This window comes from Lycium barbarum, chromosome 7 (assembly GCF_019175385.1).
Source record: "Lycium barbarum isolate Lr01 chromosome 7, ASM1917538v2, whole genome shotgun sequence".
NCBI lineage: Eukaryota > Viridiplantae > Streptophyta > Magnoliopsida > Solanales > Solanaceae > Lycium > Lycium barbarum.
Genome location: NC_083343.1, coordinates 133,614,792 through 133,630,671, shown reverse-complemented (window position 1 = coordinate 133,630,671; position 15,880 = coordinate 133,614,792). Strand labels below are relative to the sequence as shown.

At 32.0% G+C, this 15,880-nt stretch overlaps 2 pseudogenes; one reads left to right on the top strand and one right to left on the bottom strand.

The window, feature by feature from the left end:
* The first annotated feature begins 7,564 nt into the window (after nt 1-7,564).
* On the top strand, nt 7,565-8,696 carry LOC132602700 (probable prolyl 4-hydroxylase 10; annotated as a pseudogene).
* Nucleotides 8,697-10,661: 1,965 nt separating this feature from the next.
* LOC132602699 (probable leucine-rich repeat receptor-like protein kinase At1g35710) lies at nt 10,662-13,230 on the bottom strand (annotated as a pseudogene).
* Nucleotides 13,231-15,880: the final 2,650 nt, after the last annotated feature.

The following is a 15,880-nucleotide window of genomic DNA, read 5'->3' as shown; positions in this document are numbered from 1 at the left end:
CCACAAGACAAAACCTCTCTTCTGTACCATATTTTGAATTAGGCATGCGCATCCAGCCAAAGTAAGCTACTTTTGTTGGAGCTTTAGTTTTTCATAATATTTTCCATGGCCAAGAAAGGTCCCAATGTAGTTGCTATTAACAGAGAAACTCCCTTCTTTTTGTCCAGATTAGAGAGTTCTATAATAGGATCCAGTAAATGTAACAAATGACTAATATCCTTCATCTCCCAGTCGTTTAAATTTTCCCCTGAAATGCAGCTTCCACCTAGAATTTATATAGCACTATGCCACCGTACACTGCTTATTCAAGAAAATGCTATGTGAAATGGGTAACTTTTGCATCAATCTTTGATCTCCTAACCACAAATCCGATCAAAATATAATTGTTTCCAAAAGAATCCCATGTGTTCTTCCACTATGAATTGGGCATTGTGACAAGATGAAAACCAAAGAGATTAGGACTAATCAAAATGTATTGAAGTTTAATTTTACCGACCTTCAAAGTATACATCAAATGCACCTATGTTATTTGTATAGTATAAATGGTTTCACTGGAAAAATGGACCTCAACTATCGAGATTGACACATAATACTGTATTATTAAAAGAATTCAAAGACACCAGTAAATTATGCTTACCATAACATTGGTGGCATTTGAACAACAGGCATTTTCGATCATGACCCTGCAGTAGAAGTGACGAAGACTAATCAGAAAAATCAGGTCGTCAAAAAATAATAAAATTTCGAATTTGGGTTATGAAGATTTTCTCACGTACAAGAGAAATAAATAGGTCAAAGAAATTCATGGACAAACAACAAACTTTCTGATATTTTTCCATCTCATGGCTACCAATTGGCACAATTTTTCTTTCTAGTGAAAAAGAAATTCATGGACAAATACCAAACATTTCACACTTTTGTTTTCATCTCCGGCAACAAATTGGTACAACTTTTCCTACTCTTTTTTTAACTCTTTGCTATTGGTAGAACAAATGGAGGAATGGAACAGTTTGAAACTTATGTTTGTCAGAAGTGAAAAAAATCTGTGAATATTGTTGGCTTTAAACTGATGGATATCCCCTCGATATGCATGGATTTTAGGATGGCAATGTCCTTTTTGTAGCTTGGTTGATGAGAACATCAAATTATATTTGCAGTTTAATTCCTTCGTCGATTTTAAATAATTGAGTGGAATGGCTTCTTCTAAATTCTAGCAAATTTTGCCAGGAAAATACAACTTAGGTACAATCAATTTTTTTGAACAGGCGCCACTGTGTTCCTATATGGAATAGATATTGGGATCCTTTTGTGGAAGTGGAAGAAAGAATAGTAAGAACCATTGAGGAAGATAGGAGGAAGCGTTGTAAACTTGTAACGGGTGAAAGCGAAGCAGTGTGTGGAATTAAAAAGAGGTAGAGAGGCAATTTGTTGAATAAGGCGATTTTTTTTTTTTTAATTAAGGAAATTGGCCCAAAAAAATGTGAGAAGATAAATAAGAATACTGAATTGTGAGAGTGCCATGTGACGGATCTATGTTTCTCTTTTATATAGATGGATGGATAGATATATAGATTGACGATTGTAGCAGCTAAGAAAATAAAGAAATAAAAATAAAATAATGCAATATAATTTGTTTATTTTTTATTGGTTGATAAGTAACAAACTAGCTAATAATAAATATTCTCATATGCCAAACATGTGCTTGGAAATTTTCAGTGGATGCCCTTGACGAGAAATAATTGTAGGGTCCAAATTAAATCTGTCATAATGATAGTCTACGGTCCTGATTCGTCCAGCTGTGTTTCAATCGACTCTAGCATAATGACACATAAAATGGTCCTTTTCGAAAAGTTTTATTTTGAGTGAGGCATGCCAAGTCCTACTTGTACGAGGGTACCTTTTTTTTTACAAGTGTTTTGTGGGCCCCTGTCAGTAGTCTCTCTCATTCAGCTTCATTTCCTCAAATTCCCGTTGTGAGTTTCTTCTGTTCCGTTCTTTTCTTCTTCTCCACACCCCTTTTCATCTTGTATATTTTGTCTCCCCTTCTATATTTGTAGTTTTGTTTTTCATTTATCAAAAATCAAATAGAGATAAATGGAGTAATGTTAATCCAGTTTTTTTAAGTGTTTTCTTGTACAATTTCTAAAAAAGGGGTAAGTTTTATAAATGGTTATATAATTACATTTTTGTTTTTATGGATCATCACTCATTGAAGACCAAAAAATTGGATCAGATCAGTCCTCTTTTAATTGGATCTGTATTTGTTAGATTAAAAATAAAAAAATTGTTAAAATATAGAAGTAAAAAATTATCACGTCGTCGGAAAGTTGAGTTTTCGGGCAATTGTGACTTTTGTATAGAAAGGTGAATTTATTTGCTAAAAAATATAATTATGTCACTTTGGTGAAAAAATGCAAAGTTATATAATCATTCATGAAATTTATTCCTTAAAAGATTGACCCTATAAAGGTTGCGGTCTATTTTCCTTATTTATGTTTTTTTGGTTGATTCTTAGACTTCATAACTAAAAGAATTTTAACAATAAGCTCAACACTGCTATAGAATTTCAAAATATATTTTTTTTTAAAAAAAAGAAGAATATTGAAGCTAGACAATGACAATAGAGGTTTTAGAGTATTTACAGGTGTGCTTTCAGTTGCTCATGAATAAGGAGGAGATATTTTGGTGAAACTATTAGAGATTAGAAGAAGAATTTACTGAGCAATTTTTTTCTTTTCATATTTGTTAGTTTTCTCGTTGCTTTGGTGTCAATCCAATGATTACTGCAAATATAAATTTCGCGAGTTTCTTATTCAAGATTTATCTTTTGAGTTCAATTTGTGAAATGTGAAATGAGAACTTTCACAGATTTTGATTTTTTTTCCAGGTAAAACGATTTTTTTTATTTTTTTATTATTGATTTGGTCGAGGGGTACAATGATTAATTGCAAAAGAAAGAGCCAATCAAATGAATCGTAACAACACAGATGAGTGTATGAATAACAAAGTTAGAGAAATAAATAATAATGGTATTGATCCATCTTTTTGATAGGACTATCAAAAATAGCTATGAAAATATAAGTGAAAGAGAGAGAGCCGAGATAAATTAAAGAAGAGATGTTGCAAAAAAAAAATGGATAACCAATAGTGAACTACAAATAGAAAAGAAATGACTGGTTGGAAAGTGGGGTCTTGTTCACCTAAAAGAAGACCATGGGTCTTTGATTGCTTGAAAAGTGGGGTCTACATCAATCCACTTGTCAATCAAGCAAATGCCTCACACAAAAATGACTTGGCATGCCTCACACATAGTAAAATTTTGCGTCCTTTTCCTTATTTAGACACCTACTAGGAACATAGAAACAAAATCTTTTTCTTCTAGCATCTTCTTCACCTCAATTCCCTTCTTAATTTCTGAAGAAACACCATGAAATCCAACATCTTCATTTAGCGTAACAATGTTATTATTCTAATTTTAAAATTATAATTTCTAATATTAGAAAAAAATGAGTCATAAACAAACATGACATCTAACGAGTGATGACATTAAAGTACAATTTCGTTATTAAAATGAAGTTATACACTTATGTTTTTCTTTTCTTATGAATATCTTTAGTTCAGTTATGTTGAAACTTATTTTATGTTGTTAGGAATTTGACATAAGACTATTATGTTAAAAAAATAATTTTAAATTTATATTATATTTTCAGTTCCAATTTATTTGTTTTAGTAGTATTGACTTGTTATTTAACATTGTATGCTATTTTTTTTTCCAATTAGAATTGATAAATTATATTTGTTGTCAAATATTTAAATAATGTTTGACATTATATTTATAAATACTAATTTTTTTAACTACCAAAAAAAAATAATAATCTTTTTCTTAAACCTGTCATCCATGTTATTCTTACAAAATGCATGCTTTTCGTTTTATAATTAAATTAAAATATTATTAATTTGAGAATTATACGTCAATTTTTTTATAATATTATTTACAAATATATAATTATTAATATATTTTTAATAAACAATATCTATCTCATATACCTAATTTGATATCATTTATAAAGGTACATATTTGTCAAATGTTAACTTGTAAATTTTGGAAAATAATTTTTTTTTTAAATTTAACCAAATTGTATAATTACATTTGTGCAACCAAACAACACACTTGTAATTACATTGTAATTACGATATGATAAACAAATAGGTCTTCGTAATCACTATACTGCATAATTACTAGGCTTAGTAATTACCAGTGTTTTAAAAGGCAAGGGCGTAAGGCGGGGCATTTTATATTTGCCTCGGCGAGGCGTAAGCCCCATTGATATTTAATTTTTTGTATTTCATAAAATAATATAATTACAATAAATATTTTTAAGTAGGTAAAATTACATAAAAAAATAAATTAGTGTTGCCTTTTTTTTATTTTTCATACTTGTTGTCTTTTACTTCATGTAGTAACATTAGTATTTATATTAGTGAGGATCAATTCAAGTCAATAAGATATTAGCCATGTGTTTTAGAGACATTACCTAGGATTTTATTGTAAAAACTTTATTTAATAATATGAAGATTTAATATGAAGATTTTTGTAGTTTAGTTCAAAGTATGAGAAGATTGCTCTTAATACATAGATAGTGTTTTTTCTTTCTTTTGTTATACTCTATGTTTTATACTTCTTTTTACAATCTTCAACATTATTTAAGAGAAATTTAAATCATAAAATTCATCGGTAAAATCTTTTGGGGCCTAAAGCAAAAGCTTTACTAGCCTCACCCTCTAGCCACCTCTGCTTACAACTTGTAATTATATATAACATAATTTTAAAAGTGGAATACATATCAACTCTAACATCTTAACTTTCAAACAATGAAAAAATTACAATTTCTTAAAACAATATTACTATCATACTGTTCATTTTATATCAATAAACTTTATCAGTATTATAATTAAAACGTAACTCCTTCATGAATAAAATTAAAATTACTTTCAAATAGCGAAATAATAAAATATGATAAATTTGATACGTAAGACAAAAGACCAATGACAAGTAAAAATGTACAAATCGGCTATAGTATTTTTAAAAGAAATATTAACTGATATTCACCCTCACAATATTCTCAAATAGTAAATATGCAATACTACGACTTGTTATTTGAGTTACATCCAATATTCTTATTTATCTAGATGAAAAACTATAAAGTATCATTCATTTGTTAAAGAATTATAAGGGTCAGCGATTTTAATTAAGAAATTTAACATATAATTTGTGTAAGAACTATTAGGCGAGCCCCGAGCGTTGGGCGTTAGGCGGGTTTAGGGCGTACAGTCGGGCGCTTAGGGCATAAGCCTCACAGGAACTAAGCCTCGAACGTGAGCCTCGGGGCGTTTTGCCAGCGCCTCGCCCTAGGGCGAGCCTCGGAGCGAGTCCTGAAACTGCCTTTTAAAACACTAGTAATTACTACCCTAGTAATTACACCAATTCCAATTACAAACAGCCTAGTAAATTATTTCTGAGATACTAGATTGTCCTTGACGCATTCTCCCGGATTCTTAAGAACGAGGGTCCCAAATCTCTTTTCAAAGGTGTTGGTACTAACATCATTCATGATGTTGTTGGTGCTACTGATGATAAGCTTCAGATGATTGTTTTCGGATAGCATCCTTTAGAATCAGATGTTGGTGAAAATATTTGTGCTTAAATAATATCTTTGCATTCCATTGTTATCATCATTGAAGAAAATGATATAACTGTTGGAAAATCGGAGAGGAGAGGACACTCAAATAATTCAAATTCTCGATTGAAGATAAGTGAGACAACGATTCTTTTTTGTTCCACTCAACTTGACTTGCAAATTCAATCATTCTCTTTTTGAAAATAAGTGAGGAATATATTCTTCCACCAATTTAACTTACATAAAAAGCAATATTTTTTCTTCTTATATATCATATGACTATTTATAGGAATTTTCTAACCTGCACCTAAATTAATACATGCACCTAATTTAATTCAAAAAAAATCTTTTTATCTTCCTAGTTCATGAACAGTTTTTCATCTTTCCTAGTTCATGAATAAAACAATACATATATATTAATATTTTCTAACACATGAACCGGGACAATTCATCGTATATCCAAAAAACACTTTTTCATTTCCCAACACAAGGTTCTTTTTCAACAATAGCAATAACCTTAGCTTAATTAGCTCTTTAGTTTCTAGTGTCTGTTTTTTCTGCTCTTGCTTCAGTACGTATCATATTCCTTCTAAGTTCGCTTTGATTCATTCCAAAATTCAGGTTGTAACAATTATCTCCAAGGGTGGAGAAGATATTGGCATAAACACTTAATTCTTCTAATGACAAAGAAACTTGGACACAATTTTGAGTTGTTTTGAAATGATTCACAAAAAAAAAACCATCTAAATAAGGGTATTTCTGTAAGCTAAGCAAATATTGTGTGCAATTGTGATATTTAATCACTGGAAGTAAAAACCTTTTTTTCTCAAGTCAAATAAAAGCTACAACACATGACCAAACTCATTCAATTTGATGTTACTCTTTCAGTAACAGGGTGGTTGTGCTTACTTAAGTGGGCGTTTGGTCATGAAAATTAAATAGTTTTCACTTTATGTGGTATTTTAGAGTTGGAGTTGAAGTTGGAGCTGAAGATGGAGTTGTATTTTGGTATAGTTTTTGCAAAAAATATTTGGTTGTTTGAATGTATTGAAAGTGAAAACAAGTTTTTGATTGTTTTCCAAATTCCAAATACAACTTGAAGTTGCATTTGAAATTTTTATAGCCAAACACCACAAAGTGAAAAAAGTGAAAAAAATATTCCCAAAAAAAGTGAACAATTCTCATGGCTAAACGGGTCCTAAGTCTCTCTTTACTTTCTGAACTAAAATCAAATTCATGAGGAGATAAAGTTTGAGTTAAATCCTAACTTTTATAAAACGATTAAATTAAACTTCGAATCCATAGTAAACTGAGAAGTAGAGATCTAGTAGCTCAGTTGGTTGACTACTGAACTCCCACCTTGTTGGTGAAAGTTCGAATCCCACGTTGTAATTCTCTTCCCCTACCCCCTAGGTAATTTAAAAAAAAAAGTAAAAAAAAAAAGAGTAATCTGAGAATAATTAAACACATTTCTTTGGCCCCAAAATGAAAAAGATAAAAAGCAGAGAAAATTACTTACAGTCAAGAAAGACTATGAATGATGAAAGGAAGCATAGTTGTTTCTCAAGTCCTTATACGAGTCTTGCTATGGAAATTTCAAATGAAAGCTATAATACATTAAGTGAACCGTATTCTTTACTCTTATTGTCAAGCATCATGTGTAGTTAATTATCTATTCAAGCCTTCTTCTTTTACTCTACAACACACCTAATAGAGTACTTGGTTTCAAGAACAATACAACATGTTTGAGCTTTTACAAAGACTATGAATGATGAGTTGAAATGTTACTATTTCTCGGGTCTTGCCCCGGAAATTTCAAATGAAAGCTACAAACATACAAATTAAGTCATTCAATTTGATGTTACTCTTTCAGAGAAGGTACTCCCTCCTCTATTGCAGTGGGTCATGGGGTGGTTGTGCATCATTTAAGTCTGTTTTTTACTTCTTGAACTAAAACAAATAACACTCTTTTAATTATTGGTGTTGCACCCAGAAATAAAAGGGCGATAAACAGAAAGGTAAAGTTTTCATGACTAGTTGACTCTGTAAATGAAGAGCTTGGTTTATGATATTGTAACAAAAACTTAGTTGAGCGACTCAAGACTTCACTTTAACTCAAAACTCCCACCTGAAGATTACAGAGTTTATTCAGTAACAATGGCAGTCAAAGGGAGGCGGCTATCTCGGAAATCGTTGAATTCCACTCTGATCTTTGCCATGTTTATTGGGTTGTCTTTTCTCGTGCTGATTCTTCTAGCTTTCGGTGTTTTCTCGATTCCTTTCACTTCCAGAGGATCTCAAAAAGCACACGATCTCGATGATGCTGGTGGAAAAGGAGATGAGTGGGCTGAAGTGATTTCATGGGAACCAAGAGCTGTCGTCTACCATAATTTCTTGTCGACATTGCTACTGGCAAGAGTACAGACAGCAGGTTTCGAACAAGTTCGGGAACATTTCTTTCCAGGGGACAAGATAGAGTAGTAAGGACTATAGAGAAAAGGATTGCAGATTTCACCTTTATATCAGTAGATCATGGTGAAGGTCTTCAAATTCTCCACTATGAAGTCGGGCAAAAGTATGAGCCACACTATGATTACCTCGCGGATGAGTTTAAGACTATAAATGGTGGTCAACGCATTGTTACGCTTTTGATCTACTTATCAGATGTTGAAGAAGGGGAAGAAACTGTATTTCCTCGTGCCAAGGGAATTAATTATAGTGAGAATGAACTATCTGAATGTATCAAAGGTAGACTTATCTGTAAAACCAAACATGGGTGATGCTTTGCTTTTCTGGAGCATGAAGCTTGATCCTTCAAGCTTGCACGGCGGATGCCCCGTGCTTAAGGGTAACAAGTGGTCATCTACGAAATGGATGCGTGTTCATGAATACAACATTATTTAACCTACAGCAAAAGGTCCAATTTTGAGTTTGGATGCACTCGATTGCTGTTGTACGATTTGTATCACAAGCGGTTACTATAATTTTATAATTTGAGGCGAGTCCATCTTTATGCTCCATTGGTACTACTATTTTGTTTTCATAACATTTGAGCTTACAGTATCAGAATTTGTTAGTTTTCATTGTATTTTATCGGAGTTGTAGTAAATACAGTCGAGTAAATCACTGAACACAACTTATATATGAAATGAGAATTATAGCTAAAAAACAAAAACTTAGTTGACAAACATTTATTGAACTTTTGTGAGACCTGAATAAACATAATACTTATATTATTTCGAACTTCTCGATCAGTTTTTTTTTTTTTTCATTGATATGGTTTGACGTAAAAAGCAGTGATTTTACATCAATTATCAATCTGATAATCAGATCTTCTATTATCGCTCTTATAACTTTCATTAATGCTAGTGGAGAAGATCTCAAAATCTGTTAATGACAAGACTGGCAAAAGCTTAAAGGAGATTGCTACACATTATTCAGCTTACTTCCTCAAACTCAATAAAACAATGGAATAATCCACATCTCATTGCTCATTCATCTGAATAATTGTAGCATTTCGGATTCAGTATCCATTGCGCTGACGTCTTCTTATCCTTGACATCTGAAATCTTGAAGAAAAAAAAAACAAAAGTGAGTCAGACACTTATAGCTATTTTTCAAAATACAGAGATTGTATAGCTGCACGGTGATAAAATCGAATTATACGTTTGGTTTTTTCTTGAAACACATGTCAAACATTTCATTAACTACATTTATAGATCATCCATATATATAGTACTAGTCCCAGTAATGACAAATTCCAACTAATTGTGGTATAGATTTAAAATTTTATTTACGTGAATCCTTCTTAATTGCATGTTATTGTTAAATTTTTACTACACTTTACAGCATCAACTAAGGCTAATCCTTTTCAAAATCTAAAATATGTTCCGTATAGATCGTTGATTAATTGTTATAGCAAAAGTATAAATACTGAATACTTAAAATAAACTAAAAAGATTATTTCAGAGCTTAGCTTGAATACCTGAAGTTCTGAAATCAAATCTTGATTGGGTAACTTGTCTAGAAGCGATTATTTTTTCTTCTGTAATGCTTTTGACCTCTATGCTTCTTTCTCCTTCGCAGAATGACTTTGTGTCCCATGATTCTTGTAAGCCATTTCGGGACTTTCATAGCCTGTAAGAGCAGCTCTCCAAAAATCATTCAAAAATCTCTCTTTTGATCATCTAGCTCAAATACGGTGTAATTTATTTCTGACACCCCACCATAAATATCACAACCTTTCAAAACTGGGTATCCAAGTAATCCATCATTACCTCCGTACGAATTGTTCTCAAATGTAGTAAATTGAGGTCCTCTAGGGATGCATCCTTCAAGATGATAGTGGGAGAGATTTAAATTATTTACATTTTCTCCAATAAATACACACAACATTCATTGAATCTTAAATAAACTTGATATATCATCAAAAGTCATGATATTACATTTTCCAAAGTTAATAAAAGGAAGTAAAAAAAAGCTTACATAAAATACTAAAAGAAACCAAAACTCAAATCTAGCAATCATATGCTGCAACATCTGATATTGTATCTCCAATGAGTATTCCACCAAATGCTCCTTCAAACACCTCCATGTTCGAATTTGTTTATTTACAGTCTGATTTTTATCTTTACACATAGAAAGTTAAGTCTTTTTATTTTACACTAAATAATAAAATTATAGTCGGACTTTTATCTTACATAAAGAAAGTTAAGTCTGAGGTTTATTTTACACTAAAATTAAATTATGTGTTGGTTTGCACAAACACTAGTTCCAACTAATTTTGCATATATTTGAATTTTTTTTTTTACTTCATTCCTTCTCAGTTGCATATTATATTTAAACTTTTACTAGCTTAAAAGATGTTTTGAAAAAGCTAATCCATTGTAATTGCTTCTATTGAAAGAAAAAAAAAATACTTTGTAGAGCATTTGATTAGTTGTTGATATAACTAATATGAAAACTGAGACACAGATAGTTGCGATAAATTGAAGATCAAACTAGAACTTGACTGAATGTTTAACTCTTCTAGATGCGATTATTTCTTCTTCTGTAATGCCTTTGATTTTGCTGCTTCTTTCTCTGTCGCATACTAATTTTGTTTTCCAACTCTTCAATGATTCTTACAAAGCCATTTTAGATTTCCAGTCGAAATCATGAAATATATTATGGATAATCCAATACATAGTCCACTTCCATAACCCATAAGAGCAGCTTTCCAAAATTCATTGAGAAATTCAGAAGTGCTTTCTTCATCATCCACCGCATAATCGGTATAATTTGTCTCTGGTATCAAATTACTTCCACAACCTTTTGAAACAGGGAATCCACGTAATCCATCATTACCATCATATGAATTGTTCTCAAATGTACCAAATTGACGTCCTTGAGGGATGCATCCTTGGAGATGATTGTGAGAGAGACTTAAGAATGCAAGAGACGTAAGAGCAGCAAGTTGTTGTGGTATCTCTCCCGAAAGCTGGTTAAACGAAAGATCCAATGATTCGACTACAGATAAACTTCCAAGTGATGGTGGTATATGACCTTGCAATACATTATGAGACAAATTCAGCACCCGAAGCGCAATAAGATCTCCCATAATACTTGGAATTTGTCCTTCAAATCTGTTGCTTGAAAGATCAATAGCAGTGCAAACAGTCAAAATTCCGATAAGTTCAACCTCTATTCCCTTGGTTGCAACTGTCAAAGGATCGTGGTAATGTCCTACTCCAATATTTATAGTAAGATATGTTGGTGCCTTCATTGTTTGATCAATTTTCCTCATCGCTTTCAAATGTTGAAACAAACTCATTGGTAAGTTTCCTGTGAAGGCATTGTAAGAGAGATCAATGATTCGAAGCTTAGAAAACATGTTTCCATTCCTTGAATTTCTAATGGGCCCATGCAATTTATTCGATCTCAAGCTTAAAATTTGCAGCTTCGGAAAAGTTTTCAACCACATCGGGAATGTGTCGATGAGGTAATTGTTTCCTAAATTAAGAACTTGCAACTCTTTGCAATTGGCCAAAGATACAGATATTTTCCCCTCTAGTTCATTCTCTTGCAAGTTGATGCTTTTGAGTCTACTTCCAATGCTAAAAGTTGTTGGAAGAGTCCCAGAAAGATTGTTGTGGTGTATATCCAAAACCTCAAGGGCACTCATGTTGCCAAAACATTCCAGAATTGCTCCCTTAAGATTGTTTTTACCCAAATCTAAAATCCGTAGCGATGTTAAATTGCAAAAAGATGAAGGAATTTCCTCAGTGAGATTGTTAATACGGAGGAACAGACCTTGCATTTTTCTCAAATTGCCAAAGGAAGCAGGAATGGATCCTGAAAGGTGATTATCAGAAAGATCCAACAAAGACAGGTTGTTCAAATTCCCTAAGGAAGGAGGAATGGAGCCATGCAGAGAGTTAATACTCAAATCTAGCAGAGTAAGAGATCTTAGGTAACCTATTTCTTGAGGAATGGAGCCAAAAAGGTAATTTTTATTAAGACTCAAGATAGACAAGCTAGTCAAATTTCCCAATGAAGCAATAATAGAACTATTAAGAGAGTTATTACCCAAAGATAGCATAGTAAGAGACCTTAGGTAACCTATTTCTTCAGGAATGGAGCCAGAAAGGTGATTTCCATAAAGATTCAAAATAGACAAGTTGTTCAGATTGCCAAAGGAAGCAGGAATATAACCATTAAGAGAGTTATTCCACAAATGTAGCTCAGTAAGAGACTTTAGGTAACCTATTTCTTCAGGAATGGAGCCAGAAAGGTGATTTCCATAAAGATCCAAAATAGACAAGCTATTTAGATGACCAAAGGAATCAGGAATAGAACCATTAAGAGAGTTATTCCACAAATGTAGCTCAGTAAGAGACTTTAGGTAACCTATTTCTTTAGGAATGGAGCCAGAAAGTTGATTGTTATGAAGAAACAAAAAACACAAGCTGGTCAAGTTCCCCAATGAAGTAGGAATAGAGCCACTAAGAAAGTTAGTACCCAAAGATAGCTTTGTAAGAGACCTTAGGTTACCTATTTCTCCTGGAATGGTACCACTTAAATGGTTGTCAAATAGGTTGAGGATCTGAAGCTTAGTTTGTGAGCCAATTTGTGGTGGTATTGTGCCTGAAATTTGGTTGGTGTGCAAGGCAAGATAGACAAGATTAGTGAGTTTACCAATTTCAAGTGGGATGGTGCCAGAGAAATTGTTCATGCTAAGATCAAGATACTCAAGAAAAGGGAGAGATGAAAATGGAAAATCATAGAGCGTACCAATGACACTAGCATTTGTAATATTCAACCTGTTTATCCTACCATTGAAACATGTAACTCCATACCAGTCCTTGCATGCATTAAAACTTGGTCTCCATGAAGCCAATAAGGAATTGTTCTTGTTTTTAAAAGTTGCTTTCCATTTCAGGAGGGCAATTGCTTCCTCAGTGGAAGCAAAAGTAACGGTAAAGACTAGATATAAAAGGGTGAAAAACTGAAACAAAGAAATTTTCTGGGGAACCATCATGTTTGTCAAAAGGATATAAAAAGTTTGTATTGAAGAAGATATCAAGGCTAGCTAAGCTCTGTGTTAGTTCCTAATTAAATCCTGGATATTTATATAGGACGATTTTAAATAGGGGACTTCCTAAAGATCCTGCGAAGTTTCTTGATGATTTAGAAAGAAAGATAAAGCATCTTAAAAAGTTCACTTTGAAATATAATAGGGAAAAGGGTCTGATTTACCCCTCTACTTTGAGAAAAGGTTCATATTTATCCCCGTTATACTATCAGTCCATTTATACCCCTACCATTACAATAGTTGAAATATTTGCCCCTATTTGGGAATAGCTAGTACTCCTTTCTTTCAAAAAAGATTAAAGAAGTTCAAAAAAAAAAATTAAAAAAAATTGAATTTATTTATTTTCCAGTCCTTATTGTTTAACCTTTTGATATAAAATGTACTTAAAACTTTTAGTACGATCGTTAGCACTGAAAAAAAAGAATAAATAAAAAATTGTGGTTCCGCCCTGTCCGAAAGCCACTAATCCAAGTAAATTAAATTGATGCAGTACGAGTAGGGACAACTTAAAGAGGGAAGCTTACCCTACTAAACTTAAATTTGATACCTTTAAGGGAAAGGTGCAAATATATCCCTAAATTTTAAGATTTAGAGTAGATATGTCCCTCGTTACAAAAGTGGTGCATATATACCCCTGCCGTTACAAAAATGATGTAAATATACCTCTACAGTTACAAAATGATGCAAATATACCCTTTTCACTAACGGAATTTTTTTAAAAAATCATTTAATTTATTTTTTAATTAAAAAAAAAGTCTACCTATATTTTCTTTAGTAGACATAATTTTCTAAAGCCACATGGTAATTTTTTTTTCTGGTGTGTCGGGTCTGGTAAGTTTAAAAAAATATCTCCGTGACTTTAAAAAAATAAGTCTACCCATTTTTTTAAACTTACCAGACTCGACCCACCAGAAAAAAAAAATTACCATGTGGCTTTAGAAAATTATGTCTACTAAGGAAAATATAGGTAGACTTTTTTTTAATTAAAAAATAAATTAAATGATTTTTTAAAAAAAAAATCGTTAGTGAAAAGGGTATATTTGCACCATTTTGTAACTGCAGGGGTATATTTGCACCATTTTTGTAACGGCAGGGGTATATATGCACCACTTTTGTAACGAGGGGCATATCTGTTCTAAATCGCAAAGTTTAGGGGTATATTTACACCTTTTCCCATAAATTAAGAATGGAAGGATCTTATTCATGCTACCGCATCACCTAGTAATTATTCTTTTTTCTTGTTCTTTTCACATTTTACGTGAATCACAAAAAACACAATCACTAATTGTCGTAGTTTTGCTGTAAAATAAGTTGCTTTTAATAAATGTCATCTCCTTCACTTGATTTTTTTTTTTCAAATATTGTAAATCTCTATTGAAATGTATGACAGTATCTTTTTGCTTAGATGGTTGTCCCACGGGATGATTACAAAATGTTATCTTTTTTCCAACAAGATAAGATGTTAAGCACTTAAATGTTGAATTAAGAACGATTTCCTGTCCATGCACTTTGATATGAAACGTCATCCACATTTCATGAGTGGGATTTGTGTCACAATCTATATGCACCACTTGGAAAGAGTAGTATTCCCTCCGTTCTCATTTAGTTATCAAAAATACCAAAAAAAAAATCCTTTTACTTTTTCACTCTCTAGAAAATCGAGAAAAAAATTACTAAAAGAAACAATTTTACTCTTAAGTAATTAACGACTTTCAAACTAATTGGAGTACTAGTAATCCAATTTATATTTCCAAAGTATCAACAAGGATAATTTAATAATATATGCATTTAATTAGTTTTTTTAAAGGGGAGTGAAAATGTAACTAAACAAGTAAAAGAAAACGAAGAGACTAATAGCCTGTTTGGTCAAGCTTGCAAAATATGTTCCTTTTGAAAAGTGCTTTTTGTCAAAAATGTTTTTTGAAAAAATACTTTTGGACAACAATATTTTTTTGCTTAGCTAGGATTCCGAAAGTTTTTATGAGAAAAAAATTATTTTTGTAACTTCTGGAAAAAAAAATTCTGCTGCAACTTAAAAGCACTTTAAACCGTGGTGGTTGTTAAAACCATCATCATATTTTGAGTTGATTATTTTGGTTTTATATTGATCAAAATTAAGTAACTTGTGCTGAGTACATTTTTATATATATTGTAGTGATTCATCACAAGTCTTGCGAGTATATATATATACTAGTTATGTGAGGCCCGAGCTTAAATTCAAGATATAAAAGTAGATATTTTAACTAAAGAAATATAATTTGTGTTAGTACAAGTGTACAACAACAACAACAATCATATACCCATTGTAGTCCCACAAGTGGGTAGTTATATGAAAGCAAAATTTTCATTCCACTCCTTTAATATTTTAACTTCCATTTTGATGAAATTATTTACTTCAAATCAAATGTGAAGCCAGAATTTGACATTTATAACTTATGTATCCTAATTTTCTGAAGTTATTTAGTTCTAAATAAATAATCTATACATAGTTAATGAACTTTTAAGACAAATACATAATTTAACTTGTGCAGCGGATGGAGCTGCTCCTCTCTTAATTAGGGATTAGGGGTTCGAACATGGATATGGAAAAAATCTTTGGACGAAGCGCCCCCCCCCCCCCCCCCCCCCC